The following is a 15,424-nucleotide window of genomic DNA, read 5'->3' as shown; positions in this document are numbered from 1 at the left end:
AATTGCCTCCCCTTACTATTAGCATCCCACTCCCTTTGCCAAAGATCAAGCCCCTTTGCCCCGACCAAGGACTTGACTTCCCTGCGGCCCAGCGGGACCTGAATATCTACCCCCTCTCTCCTCACCACACTCTTAGCCACAACATCAAGCCTTCTCATTACCCTCCACAACCAAATGGGCGGGAACCCAGCAAAAGCTTACCACCACTCCCATCCTCTCCAATCCCATTAACAGCACTATCATCTCCACAAACAAGTCTCCCCTATCCGACCTGCCCGCCTTCACACTACTCAACACTGCAGCCGAATCAGAGCAAATCACCACTCAGTGGTTTCACCTTCTCCACCCATCTCAGACCTATAATCATGTCCATCAACTCGGCCGCATACACCGACACATAATCAGTTAACCGCTTACATACTCTAACGTTGAAATCTGGGATATACACCCCTGCCCCGTACCCTACCACTAACTGGATCCTTTGAATCATCTGTATATATCCTTAAAAACGAATAAAAACGATTATCTACAGTATATATATCTCTCCACACACCTTCTCACGTCCTCATCCCATTCTCTGCTACCCTCAATCCTATCCACATCTACACTTGGTTTCGTAAAAAGCCACAGAGGAACATTCCCCACTGCAATTGCCGGCCCTATCTCTCTCTCCCCCAGTCCATATTCTACCACTTTCTGCCCAATTGTCCACCAGTACACGCTCTGCTTACCCACTCCTCACTCCCAGCAGTCCCCAGTTTCCGTGACTGCAGGATGTCCTTTTGAACTCTTTCAACCTCGCCCAGTACGCTAATGCAAGTTTGTCCCGGCCTTATCCTCAGTGGCAGTTCCCCACTATCCAGCAGCAATGCCTCAACAGGTGTCGTATTGGCAAAGTCGCGTATTGATTACGTATAAGAGAACGTTCACACATTTTCTTTGTGATTGAGGTCAGGGCTTTGTGATAGCCACTCCAATACCTTGACTTTGTTGTCCTTAAGCCATTTTGCCACAACTTTGGAAGTATGCTTGGGGTGATTGTCCATTTGGAAGACCCATTTGCGACCAAGCTTTAACTTCCTGACTGAAGTCTTGAGATGTTGTTTCCATATATCCACATAATTTTCCAGCCTCATGATGCCATCTACTTTGTGAAGTGCACCAGTCCCTCCTGCAGCAAAGCACCACCACAACATGATTCCTGCCACCCCCGTGCTTCATTGTTGGGATGGTGTTCTTCGGCTTGCAAGCCTCCCCCTTTTTCCCCCAAACATAACGATGGTCATTATGGCCAAACAGTTCTATTTTTGTTTCATCAGACCAGAGTACATTTCTCCAAAAAGTACAATCTTTGTCCCCATGTGCAGTTGCAAACCGTAGTCTGGCTTTTTTTATGGCGGTTTTGGAGCAGTGGCTTCTTCTTTGCTGAGCGGCCTTTCATGTTATGTCGATATAGGACTCGTTTTACTGTGGATATAAATACTTTTGTACCTGTTTCCTCCAGCATATTCACAAGGTCCTTTGCTGTTGTTCTGGGATCAATTTGCACTTTTCACACCATCTCTAGGAGACAGAACGCATCTCCTTCCTGAGCGGTATGACGGCTGCGTGATCCCATGGTGTTTATACTTGCGTACTATTGTTTGTACAGATGAACGTGGTACCTTCAGGTGTTTGGAAATTGCTCCCAAGGATGAACCAGACTTGTGGAGGTCTACAATATATATCTTTTTTTTTTTGGCTGATTTCTTTTGATTTTCTCATAATGTCAAGCAAAGAGTCAGAGGAGTTTGATGGTAGGCCTGGAAATACATCCACAGGTACACCTCCAATTGACTCAAATTATGTCAATGAGCCTATCAGAAGCTTCTAAAGACATGACATAATTTCCTGGAATTTTCCATGCTGTTTAAAGACAGTCAACTTAGTGTATGTAAACTTCTGACCCATTGGAATTGTAATACAATGAATTATAAGTGAAATAATCTGTCTGTAAACAATTGTTGGAAAAATTACTTGTGTCTTTGTAACGGTTTTCTTTCGGTGAAAGAGAGTCAGACCAAAATGCAGCGTTGTGATGATTCATGTTTAATAAAGACGACACACGATCAATACAAAACAAGAAACGTATCGAGAAAACCTAACAGCCTATACTGGTGCACAAACAAACACAGAGACAGGAACAATCACCCACAAACACACAGTGAAACCCAGGCTACCTAAATATGGTTCCCAATCAGAGACAATGACTAACACCTGCCTCTGATTGAGAACCATATCAGGCCAAACATAGAAATAGACAAACCAGACACACAACATAGAATGCCCACCCAGCTCACGTCCTGACCAACACCAAAACAAGGAAAACACACACGAACGATGGTTAGAACGTGACAGTACCCCCCCCCCCCCCTCCAAGGTGCAGACTCTGGATGCACAACCTAAACCTATAGGGGAGGGTGTGGGTGGGCATCTGTCCGCGGTGGTGGCTCTGGCGCTGGACGTGGACCCCACTCCATAATAGTCTTAGTCCACCTCCTTAGCAGCCCTAGATAGGCGACCCTCGCCGCCGACCTTGGCCTAGTAGTCCTCACCAAGGGCCCCACTGGACTGAGGGGCAGCTTGGGACTGAGGTAGCTCGGGACTGAGGGGTAGCTCGGGACTGAGGGGTAGCTCGGGACTGAGGGGAAGCTCAGCACTGAGAGGAAGCCCAGGCAGGTAGTTGGCTCTGGCAGATCCCGGCTGACTGGCAGTTCTGGCAGATCCTGGCTGACTGGCAGTTCTGGCAGATCCCGGCTGACTGGCGGATCCTGGCTGACTGGCGGATCTGGAAGATCCTGGCTGACTGGCAGCTCTGGCTGCTCCATGCTGACTGGCAGCTCTGGCTGCTCCATGCTGACTGGCAGCTCTGGCTGCTCTATGCTGACTGGCTGCTCCATACTGACTGGCGACTCTGGCTGCTCCATGCTGACTGGCGACTCTGGCTGCTCCATGCTGACTGGCGACTCTGGCTGCTCCATGCTGACTGGCGACTCTGGCTGCTCCATGCTGACTGGCGACTCTGGCTGCTCCATGCTGACTGGCGGCCCTGGCTGCTCCATGCTGACTGGCGGCTCTGGCTGCTCCATGCTGACTGGCGGATCTGGCGGCTCCTTGCAGACTGGCAGCTCTGGCGGCTCCTTGCAGACTGGCAGCTCTGGCGGCTCCTTGCAGACTGGCAGCTCTGGCGGATCCTTGCAGACTTGCAGCTCCTTGCAGACTGGCAGCTCCTTGCAGACTGGCAGCTCCTTGCAGACTGGCAGCTCCTTGCAGACTGGCAGCTCTTTTTTCTTTACATAGTTGAATGTGCTGACAACAAAATCACAGAAAAATTATCAATGGAAATCAAATTTATCAACCCATAGAGGTCTGGATTTGAAGTCACACTCAAAATTAAAGTGGAAAACCACACTACAAGCTGATCCAACTTTGATGTAATGTCCTTAAAACAAGTCAAAATGAGGCTCAGTAGTGTGTGTGGCCTCCAAGTGCCTGTATGACCTCCCTACAACGCCTGGGCATGCTCCTGATGAGGTGGCGGATGGTCTCCTGAGGGATCTCCTCCCAGACCTGGACTAAAGCATCCTTCAACTCCTGGACAGTCTGTGGTGCAACGTGGCGTTGGTGGATGGAGCGAGACATGATGTCCCAGATGTGCTCAATTGGATTCAGGTCTGGGGAACGGGCGGGCCAGTCCATAGCATCAATGCCTTCCTCTTGCAGGAACTGCTGACACACTCCAGCCACATGAGGTCTAGCATTGTCTTGCAGGAGGAACCCAGGGCCAACCGCACCAGCATATGGTCTCTCAAGGGGTCTGAGGATCTCATCTCTGTACCTAATGGCAGTCAGGCTACCCTTGGTGAGCACATGGAGGGCTGTGCGGCCCCCCAAAGAAATGCCACCCCACACCATGACTGACCCACCGCCAAACCGGTCATGCTGGAGGATGCTGCAGGCAGCAGAACGTTCTCCACGGCGTCTCCAGACTCTGTAACGTCTGTCACATGTGCTCAGTGTGAACCTGCGTTCATCTGTGAAGAGCACAGGGCGCCAGTGGCGAATTTGCCAATCTTGGTGTTCTCTGGCAAATGTCAAACATCCTGCATGGTGTTGGGCTGTAAGCACAACCCCCACCTGTGGACGTCGGGCCCTCATACCACCCTCATGGAGTCTGTTTCTGATCGTTTGAGCAGACACATGCACATTTGTGGCCTGCTGGAGGTCATTTTGCAGGGCTCTGGCAGTGCTCCTCCTGCTCCTCTTTGCACAAAGGCGGAGGTAGCGGTCCTGCTGCTGGGTTGTTGCCCTCCTACGGCCTCCTCCACGTCTCCTGATGTGCTGGCCTGTCTCCTGGTAGCGCCTCCATGCTCTGGACACTACGCTGACAGACACAGCAAACCTTCTTGCCACAGCTCGCATTGATGTGCCATCCTGGATGAGCTGCACTACCTGAGCCACTTGTGTGGGTTGTAGACTCCGTCTCATGCTACCACTAGAGTGAAAGCACCGCCAGCATTCAAAAGTGACCAAAACATCAGCCAGGAAGCATAGGAACTGAGAAGTGATCTGTGGTCACCACCTGCAGAACCACTCCTTTATTGGGGGTGTCTTGCTAATTGCCTATAATTTCCACCTGTTGTCTATTCCATTTGCACAACAGCATGTGAAATGTATTGTCAATCAGTGTTGCTTCCTAAGTGGACAGTTTGATTTCACAGAAGTGTGATTGACTTGGAGTTGCATTGTGTTGTTTAAGTGTTCCCTTAATTTTTTTGAATAGTGTAGACTTTTCTGCTGTATTATTGATTGTATGTTTGTTTATTCCATGTGTAACTCTGTGTTGTTGTATGTGTCGAACTGCTTTGCTTTATCTTGGCCAGGTCGCAGTTGCAAATGAGAACTTCCTCTCAACTAACCTACCTGGTTAAAAAAAAGGTTAAATAAAATAAATAAAAATGTCCTAACCGAATTGCCAAAACTAAAGTTTGTTTACAATAAATTTGTGGAGTGGTTGAAAAATGAGTTTTAATGACTCCAACCTAAGTGTATGTAAACTTCCGTCTTCAACTGTATATAATTTGGTCAGTATATATGCCATCTTGACATTTCTTATGCCAATAGGACATGGTTCACTGACTTTTGGGTGTCGGCAGCGGACTTCCTATGATCATATATGGCAAATGGACATAACATCCTGATTTGGTACTTTCAATACGTATATATGTCATTTAGACATTTCTTATGCCATTAGGACATGATTCACTGACTTTTGGGTTCGGGAGCCAACTTCCTATGATCACATATGGCAAATGGACATAACATAGGCCTTATGGACAAACTCAATAAAATAAGACAAATGTATGTCCATACGGTTACTACATATGTATAATTGGCAATATTTCACCCTTGACTTTGTGATCATTTCCCATATGAAATCCTACGGTGGGGCACTCTCGCCCCCCAATGGGATTTTTGGTTTATGAAGCTTGGCATTTGCAATATTCCGGTTGCAATATGTTTTTGATGAACTGCCGTCCGTTTGAATGGTATTTGCGATCGTGTATATGGTTTGCCCAATGCCAATAAGATGCCATTCATTTTTGTCCATTTCATGGGGGTCTTCCCTTACCTGAACACTAACTTTAACCCCTACCCTTACCCTAACCATAATCCTTACTTAATCATAACCATTTAAAATGTAAACTTTAATGGGGTAGGGACATCCCAAGGATTTCACATATTTTGCTCATTTGCGTAGTTCATTGTTTAAATCCAGCATTCACATCCAGCATTTTATTCAATGTCTTAATTTTCTGCACTGTGTTATCATTTACACACTGTCACATTTATTTTGTCTTAGTATCCCTCTATTTCAACCACAGCAAAAACTTTTCCTTGACAGAATAATTATTCTCCTCTGACTGTGCATTTTCTGCATTTATACTTTCGCCAATAGAGGTTTATTGACCAATTTCAATGGGTTCTGTACTCCTGAAGGCGTTGACTGTTTTTGTGCTTGCCAGTTAGCTAGCAGTTCTCAGCTGTCAGCAGCCAATGGCTAGCAGTTTCTGACTGGCATTAAAAACTGATGATTCCCATCATTTTTCGAGTCATTACTAAATCAAACATTAAACCTTGTAAACAACTAATGGTAATTTATGGTAACCTGGTAAACAATTAATTTAGACCCAATATTTATTTGATACAGGCGTTAATTTGCTGAAATGTGTGCCATTGCGCGGCTATGAGAAGGAAGATGAGGCTATTTGAGACTCGCCGATTTAATTGAAGTTTCACAGTAGGTTAATAACAGTACCCCCCCCCCCCCCCCTCCAAGGTGCAGACTCTGGATGCACAACCTAAACCTATAGGGGAGGGTGTGGGTGGGCATCTGTCCGCGGTGGTGGCTCTGGCGCTGGACGTGGACCCCACTCCATAATAGTCTTAGTCCACCTCCTTAGCAGCCCTAGATAGGCGACCCTCGCCGCCGACCTTGGCCTAGTAGTCCTCACCAAGGGCCCCACTGGACTGAGGGGCAGCTTGGGACTGAGGTAGCTCGGGACTGAGGGGTAGCTCGGGACTGAGGGGTAGCTCGGGACTGAGGGGAAGCTCAGCACTGAGAGGAAGCCCAGGCAGGTAGTTGGCTCTGGCAGATCCCGGCTGACTGGCAGTTCTGTCAGATCCTGGCTGACTGGCAGTTCTGGCAGATCCCGGCTGACTGGCGGATCCTGGCTGACTGGCGGATCTGGAAGATCCTGGCTGACTGGCAGCTCTGGCTGCTCCATGCTGACTGGCAGCTCTGGCTGCTCCATGCTGACTGGCAGCTCTGGCTGCTCTATGCTGACTGGCTGCTCCATACTGACTGGCGACTCTGGCTGCTCCATGCTGACTGGCGACTCTGGCTGCTCCATGCTGACTGGCGACTCTGGCTGCTCCATGCTGACTGGCGACTCTGGCTGCTCCATGCTGACTGGCGACTCTGGCTGCTCCATGCTGACTGGCGGCCCTGGCTGCTCCATGCTGACTGGCGGCTCTGGCTGCTCCATGCTGACTGGCGGATCTGGCGGCTCCTTGCAGACTGGCAGCTCTGGCGGCTCCTTGCAGACTGGCAGCTCTGGCGGATCCTTGCAGACTTGCAGCTCCTTGCAGACTGGCAGCTCCTTGCAGACTGGCAGCTCCTTGCAGACTGGCAGCTCCTTGCAGACTGGCAGCTCTTTTTTCTTTACATAGTTGAATGTGCTGACAACAAAATCACAGAAAAATTATCAATGGAAATCAAATTTATCAACCCATAGAGGTCTGGATTTGAAGTCACACTCAAAATTAAAGTGGAAAACCACACTACAAGCTGATCCAACTTTGATGTAATGTCCTTAAAACAAGTCAAAATGAGGCTCAGTAGTGTGTGTGGCCTCCAAGTGCCTGTATGACCTCCCTACAACGCCTGGGCATGCTCCTGATGAGGTGGCGGATGGTCTCCTGAGGGATCTCCTTGTTACGGTGAGTGAATGAGGACCCAAAAGCGAACTAACTTAAACAGAGCTTCTTTAATAACCAAACATAGGTAGGCTCAGATAGACCGGCAGATTCCGACAGGACAGGACAAGGTTACAGCAAACATGACGATAGTCTGGCTCAGGCATGAAACACAACAAACAAGAATCCGACAAGGACAGGAACAAAAACAGAGAGAGATATAGGGACCTAATCAGAGGGAAAAAGGGAACAGGTGGGAAACGGGGTGAATGGGTAGTTAGGAGGAGACAAGGAACAGCTGGGGGAAAGCGGGGGAGAAAAGGTAACCTAATACGACCAGCAGAGGGAGACAGGGTGAAATGAAAGGACAGAAAGACACAACATGACAATACATGACAGTACCCCCCCACTCACCGAGCGCCTCCTGGCGCACTCGAGGAGGAAACCTGGCGGCAACGGAGGAAATCCTCGATCAGCGCACGGTCCAGCACGTCCCGAGAGGGAACCCAACTCCTCTCCTCAGGACCGTACCCCTCCCAATCAACGAGGTACTGGTGACCACGGCCCCGAGGACGCATGTCCAAAATCCTGCGGACCTTGTAGATGGGTGCGCCCTCGACAAGGATGGGGGGGGGGGGGGGGAAGACGAGCGGGGGCGCGAAGAACGGGCTTAATACAGGAGACATGGAAGACCGGGTGGACGCGACGAAGGTATCGCGGAAGAAGAAGTCGAACTGCGACAGGATTAATGACCCGAGAAATACGGAACGGACCAATGAACCGCGGGGTCAACTTGCGAGAAGCCGTCTTAAGGGGAAGGTTCTGAGTGGAGAGCCAAACTCTCTGACCGCGACAATATCTAGGACTCTTAGTTCTACGCTTATTAGCAGCCCTCACAGTCTGCGTCCTATAACGGCAAAGTGCAGACCTGACCCTCTTCCAGGTGCGCTCGCAACGTTGGACAAAAGCCTGAGCGGAGGGGACGCTGGACTCGGCGAACTGAGATGAGAACAGCGGAGGCTGGTACCCGAGGCTACTCTGAAAAGGAGATAGCCCGGTCGCAGACGAAGGAAGCGAGTTGTGGGCGTATTCTGCCCAGGGGAGCTGTTCTGACCAAGACGCAGGGTTGCGAAAAGAAAGACTGCGTAAGATGCGACCAATAGTCTGATTGGCCCGTTCTGCTTGACCGTTAGACTGGGGGTGAAAGCCGGAAGAGAGACTGACGGAAGCCCCAATCAAACGGCAAAACTCCCTCCAAAATTGAGACGTGAATTGCGGACCTCTGTCCGAAACGACGTCTGACGGAAGGCCATGAATTCTGAAAACATTCTCGATGATGATTTGTGCCGTCTCTTTAGCAGAAGGAAGCTTAGCAAGGGGAATGAAATGAGCCGCCTTAGAGAACCTATCGACAACCGTAAGAATAACAGTCTTCCCCGCTGACGAAGACAGTCCGGTGACAAAATCTAAGGCGATGTGAGACCACGGTCGAGAGGGAATGGGAAGCGGCCTGAGACGGCCGGCAGGAGGGGAGTTACCGGACTTAGTCTGCGCGCAGACCGATCAAGCAGCCACGAAACGACGCGTGTCATGCTCCCGGGTGGGCCACCAAAAACGCTGGCGAATGGAAGCAAGCGTACCCCGAACGCCAGGGTGGCCGGCTAACTTGGCAGAGTGAGCCCACTGAAGAACGGCCAGACGAGTAGGAACGGGAACGAAAAGAAGGTTCCTAGGACAAGCGCGCGGCGACGGAGTGTGAGTGAGCGCTTGCTTTACCTGCCTCTCAATTCCCCAGACAGTCAACCCGACAACACGCCCCTCAGGGAGAATCCCCTCGGGGTCAGTGGAGGCTACTGAAGAACTGAAGAGACGAGATAAGGCATCAGGCTTGGTGTTCTTAGAGCCCGGACGATAAGAAATCACGAACTCGAAACGAGCGAAAAACAGCGCCCAACGCGCCTGACGCGCATTAAGTCGTTTGGCAGAACGGATGTACTCAAGGTTCCTATGGTCAGTCCAAACGACAAAAGGAACGGTCGCCCCCTCCAACCACTGTCGCCATTCGCCTAGGGCTAACCGGATGGCGAGCAGTTCGCGGTTTCCCACATCATAGTTACGTTCCGACGGGGACAGGCGATGAGAAAAATACGCGCATGGGTGGACCTTGTCGTCAGAGAGGGAGCGCTGAGAAAGAATGGCTCCCACGCCCACCTCTGACGCGTCAACCTCGACAACGAACTGTCTAGAGACGTCAGGTGTAACAAGGATAGGAGCGGATGTAAAACGATTCTTGAGGAGATCAAAAGCTCCCTGGGTGGAAACGGACCACTTAAAGCACGTCTTGACAGAAGTAAGGGCTGTGAGAGGAGCTGCCACCTGACCGAAATTACGGATGAAACGACGATAGAAGTTCGCGAAGCCGAGAAAGCGCTGCAGCTCGACGCGTGACTTAGGAGCGGGCCAATCAATGACAGCTTGGACCTTAGCGGGATCCATCTTAATGCCTTCAGCGGAAATAACAGAACCGAGAAATGTGACGGAGGAGGCATGAAAAGTGCACTTCTCAGCCTTCACAAAAAGACAATTCTCTAAAAGGCGCTGGAGGACACGTCGAACGTGCTGAAGATGAATCTGGAGTGACGGTGAAAAAATCAGGATATCGTCAAGGTAAACGAAAACAAAGATGTTCAGCATGTCTCTCAGGACATCATTGACTAATGCCTGAAAGACAGCTGGAGCGTTAGCGAGGCCGAAAGGAAGAACCCGGTATTCAAAGTGCCCTAACGGAGTGTTAAACGCCGTCTTCCACTCGTCCCCCTCCCTGATGCGCACGAGATGGTAAGCGTTACGAAGGTCCAACTTAGTGAAAAACCTGGCTCCCTGCAGGATCTCGAAGGCTGAAGACATAAGAGGAAGCGGATAACGATTCTTAACTGTTATGTCATTCAGCCCTCGATAATCTATGCAGGGGCGCAGAGACCCGTCCTTCTTCTTGACAAAAAAAAACCCCGCTCCGGCGGGAGAGGAGGAGGGGACTATGGTACCGGCGTCAAGAGCTACAGACAAATAATCCTCGAGAACCTTACGTTCGGGAGCCGACAGAGAGTATAGTCTACCCCGGGGGGGAGTGGTTCCCGGAAGGAGATCAATACTACAATCATACGACCGGTGTGGAGGAAGAGAGGTGGCCCTGGACCGACTGAACACCGTGCGCAGATCGTGATATTCCTCCGGCACCCCTGTCAAATCACCAGGCTCCTCCTGTGAAGAAGAGACAGAGGAAACAGGAGGGATAGCAGACATTAAACATTTCACATGACAAGAGACGTTCCAGGAGAGGATAGAATTACTAGACCAATTAATGGAAGGATTATGACAAACTAGCCAGGGATGGCCCAAAACAACAGGTGTAAAAGGTGAACGAAAAATCAAAAAAGAAATGGTTTCGCTATGATTACCAGAAACAGTGAGGGTTAAAGGTAGCGTCTCACGCTGAATCCTGGGGAGAGGACTACCATCCAGGGCGAACAAGGCCGTGGACTCCCTTAACTGTCTGAGAGGAATGTCATGTTCCCGAGCCCAGGTCTCGTCCATAAAACAGCCCTCCGCCCCAGAGTCTATTAAGGCACTGCAGGAAGCTGACGAACCGGTCCAGCGTAGATGGACCGACAAGGTAGTGCAGGATCTTGAAGGAGAGACAGGAGTAGTAGCGCTCACCAGTAGCCCTCCGCTTACTGATGAGCTCTGGCTTTTACTGGACATGAAGTGACAAAATGACCAGCAGAACCGCAATAGAGACAGAGGCGGTTGGTGATTCTCCGTTCCCTCTCCTTAGTCGAGATGCGGATACCTCCCAGCTGCATAGGCTCAGCTCCCGAGCCGGCAGAGGAAGAAGGTAGTGATGCGGAGAGGGGGGCAACGGAGAACGCGAGCTCCTTTCCACGAGCTCGGTGACGAAGATCAACCCGTCGCTCAATGCGAATAGCGAGTTCAATCAAGGAATCCACGCTGGAAGGAACCTCCCGGGAGAGAATCTCATCCTTTACCTCTGCGCGGAGACCCTCCAGAAGACGAGCGAGCAAAGCCGGCTCGTTCCAGCCACTGGAGGCAGCAAGAGTGCGAAACTCAATAGAGTAGTCTGTTATGGATCGATTGCCTTGACATAGGGAAGACAGGGCCCTGGAAGCCTCCTCCCCAAAAACAGATCGATCAAAAACCCGTATCATCTCCTCCTTAAAGTCCTGATACTGGTTAGTACACTCAGCCCTTGCCTCCCAGATTGCCGTGCCCCACTCACGAGCCCGTCCAGTAAGGAGAGATATGACGTAGGCGACACGAGCAGTGCTCCTGGCGTAAGTGTTGGGCTGGAGAGAAAACACAATATCACACTGGGTGAGGAACGAGCGGCATTCAGTGGGCTCCCCAGAGTAACACGGCGGGTTATTGATTCTGGGCTCCGGAGATTCGAAAGCCCTGGAAGTGGCCGGTGGATCGAGGCGGAGATGGTGAACCTGTTCTGTGAGGTTGGAGACTTGGGTGGCCAGGGTCTCAACGGCATGTCGAGCAGCAGACAATTCCTGCTCGTGTCTGCCTAGCATCGCTCCCTGGATCTCGACGGCTGAGTGGAGAGGATCCGAAGTCGCTGGGTCCATTCTTGGTCGGATTCTTCTGTTACGGTGAGTGAATGAGGACCCAAAAGCGAACTAACTTAAACAGAGCTTCTTTAATAACCAAACATAGGTAGGCTCAGATAGACCGGCAGATTCCGACAGGACAGGACAAGGTTACAGCAAACATGACGATAGTCTGGCTCAGGCATGAAACACAACAAACAAGAATCCGACAAGGACAGGAACAAAAACAGAGAGAGATATAGGGACCTAATCAGAGGGAAAAAGGGAACAGGTGGGAAACGGGGTGAATGGGTAGTTAGGAGGAGACAAGGAACAGCTGGGGGAAAGCGGGGGAGAAAAGGTAACCTAATACGACCAGCAGAGGGAGACAGGGTGAAAGGAAAGGACAGAAAGACACAACATGACAATACATGACACTCCTCCCAGACCTGGACTAAAGCATCCTTCAACTCCTGGACAGTCTGTGGTGCAACGTGGCGTTGGTGGATGGAGCGAGACATGATGTCCCAGATGTGCTCAATTGGATTCAGGTCTGGGGAACGGGCGGGCCAGTCCATAGCATCAATGCCTTCCTCTTGCAGGAACTGCTGACACACTCCAGCCACATGAGGTCTAGCATTGTCTTGCAGGAGGAACCCAGGGCCAACCGCACCAGCATATGGTCTCTCAAGGGGTCTGAGGATCTCATCTCTGTACCTAATGGCAGTCAGGCTACCCTTGGTGAGCACATGGAGGGCTGTGCGGCCCCCCAAAGAAATGCCACCCCACACCATGACTGACCCACCGCCAAACCGGTCATGCTGGAGGATGCTGCAGGCAGCAGAACGTTCTCCACGGCGTCTCCAGACTCTGTAACGTCTGTCACATGTGCTCAGTGTGAACCTGCGTTCATCTGTGAAGAGCACAGGGCGCCAGTGGCGAATTTGCCAATCTTGGTGTTCTCTGGCAAATGTCAAACATCCTGCATGGTGTTGGGCTGTAAGCACAACCCCCACCTGTGGACGTCGGGCCCTCATACCACCCTCATGGAGTCTGTTTCTGATCGTTTGAGCAGACACATGCACATTTGTGGCCTGCTGGAGGTCATTTTGCAGGGCTCTGGCAGTGCTCCTCCTGCTCCTCTTTGCACAAAGGCGGAGGTAGCGGTCCTGCTGCTGGGTTGTTGCCCTCCTACGGCCTCCTCCACGTCTCCTGATGTGCTGGCCTGTCTCCTGGTAGCGCCTCCATGCTCTGGACACTACGCTGACAGACACAGCAAACCTTCTTGCCACAGCTCGCATTGATGTGCCATCCTGGATGAGCTGCACTACCTGAGCCACTTGTGTGGGTTGTAGACTCCGTCTCATGCTACCACTAGAGTGAAAGCACCGCCAGCATTCAAAAGTGACCAAAACATCAGCCAGGAAGCATAGGAACTGAGAAGTGATCTGTGGTCACCACCTGCAGAACCACTCCTTTATTGGGGGTGTCTTGCTAATTGCCTATAATTTCCACCTGTTGTCTATTCCATTTGCACAACAGCATGTGAAATGTATTGTCAATCAGTGTTGCTTCCTAAGTGGACAGTTTGATTTCACAGAAGTGTGATTGACTTGGAGTTGCATTGTGTTGTTTAAGTGTTCCCTTAATTTTTTTGAATAGTGTAGACTTTTCTGCTGTATTATTGATTGTATGTTTGTTTATTCCATGTGTAACTCTGTGTTGTTGTATGTGTCGAACTGCTTTGCTTTATCTTGGCCAGGTCGCAGTTGCAAATGAGAACTTCCTCTCAACTAACCTACCTGGTTAAAAAAAAGGTTAAATAAAATAAATAAAAATGTCCTAACCGAATTGCCAAAACTAAAGTTTGTTTACAATAAATTTGTGGAGTGGTTGAAAAATGAGTTTTAATGACTCCAACCTAAGTGTATGTAAACTTCCGTCTTCAACTGTATATAATTTGGTCAGTATATATGCCATCTTGACATTTCTTATGCCAATAGGACATGGTTCACTGACTTTTGGGTGTCGGCAGCGGACTTCCTATGATCATATATGGCAAATGGACATAACATCCTGATTTGGTACTTTCAATACGTATATATGTCATTTAGACATTTCTTATGCCATTAGGACATGATTCACTGACTTTTGGGTTCGGGAGCCAACTTCCTATGATCACATATGGCAAATGGACATAACATAGGCCTTATGGACAAACTCAATAAAATAAGACAAATGTATGTCCATACGGTTACTACATATGTATAATTGGCAATATTTCACCCTTGACTTTGTGATCATTTCCCATATGAAATCCTACGGTGGGGCACTCTCGCCCCCCAATGGGATTTTTGGTTTATGAAGCTTGGCATTTGCAATATTCCGGTTGCAATATGTTTTTGATGAACTGCCGTCCGTTTGAATGGTATTTGCGATCGTGTATATGGTTTGCCCAATGCCAATAAGATGCCATTCATTTTTGTCCATTTCATGGGGGTCTTCCCTTACCTGAACACTAACTTTAACCCCTACCCTTACCCTAACCATAATCCTTACTTAATCATAACCATTTAAAATGTAAACTTTAATGGGGTAGGGACATCCCAAGGATTTCACATATTTTGCTCATTTGCGTAGTTCATTGTTTAAATCCAGCATTCACATCCAGCATTTTATTCAATGTCTTAATTTTCTGCACTGTGTTATCATTTACACACTGTCACATTTATTTTGTCTTAGTATCCCTCTATTTCAACCACAGCAAAAACTTTTCCTTGACAGAATAATTATTCTCCTCTGACTGTGCATTTTCTGCATTTATACTTTCGCCAATAGAGGTTTATTGACCAATTTCAATGGGTTCTGTACTCCTGAAGGCGTTGACTGTTTTTGTGCTTGCCAGTTAGCTAGCAGTTCTCAGCTGTCAGCAGCCAATGGCTAGCAGTTTCTGACTGGCATTAAAAACTGATGATTCCCATCATTTTTCGAGTCATTACTAAATCAAACATTAAACCTTGTAAACAACTAATGGTAATTTATGGTAACCTGGTAAACAATTAATTTAGACCCAATATTTATTTGATACAGGCGTTAATTTGCTGAAATGTGTGCCATTGCGCGGCTATGAGAAGGAAGATGAGGCTATTTGAGACTCGCCGATTTAATTGAAGTTTCACAGTAGGTTAATAACAATATAATCAAAACCAAATCAAAATCATAATAATAATACAATTGTAATAGCCTATGTAATATGATGCAGCTAAATATATTATCCTCCCCACAGATCTTAT

This window comes from Oncorhynchus mykiss, chromosome 20, assembly GCF_013265735.2.
Source record: "Oncorhynchus mykiss isolate Arlee chromosome 20, USDA_OmykA_1.1, whole genome shotgun sequence".
NCBI classification, from domain to species: Eukaryota; Metazoa; Chordata; class Actinopteri; order Salmoniformes; family Salmonidae; genus Oncorhynchus; species Oncorhynchus mykiss.
Note: the sequence above shows the minus strand (reverse complement) of the source record.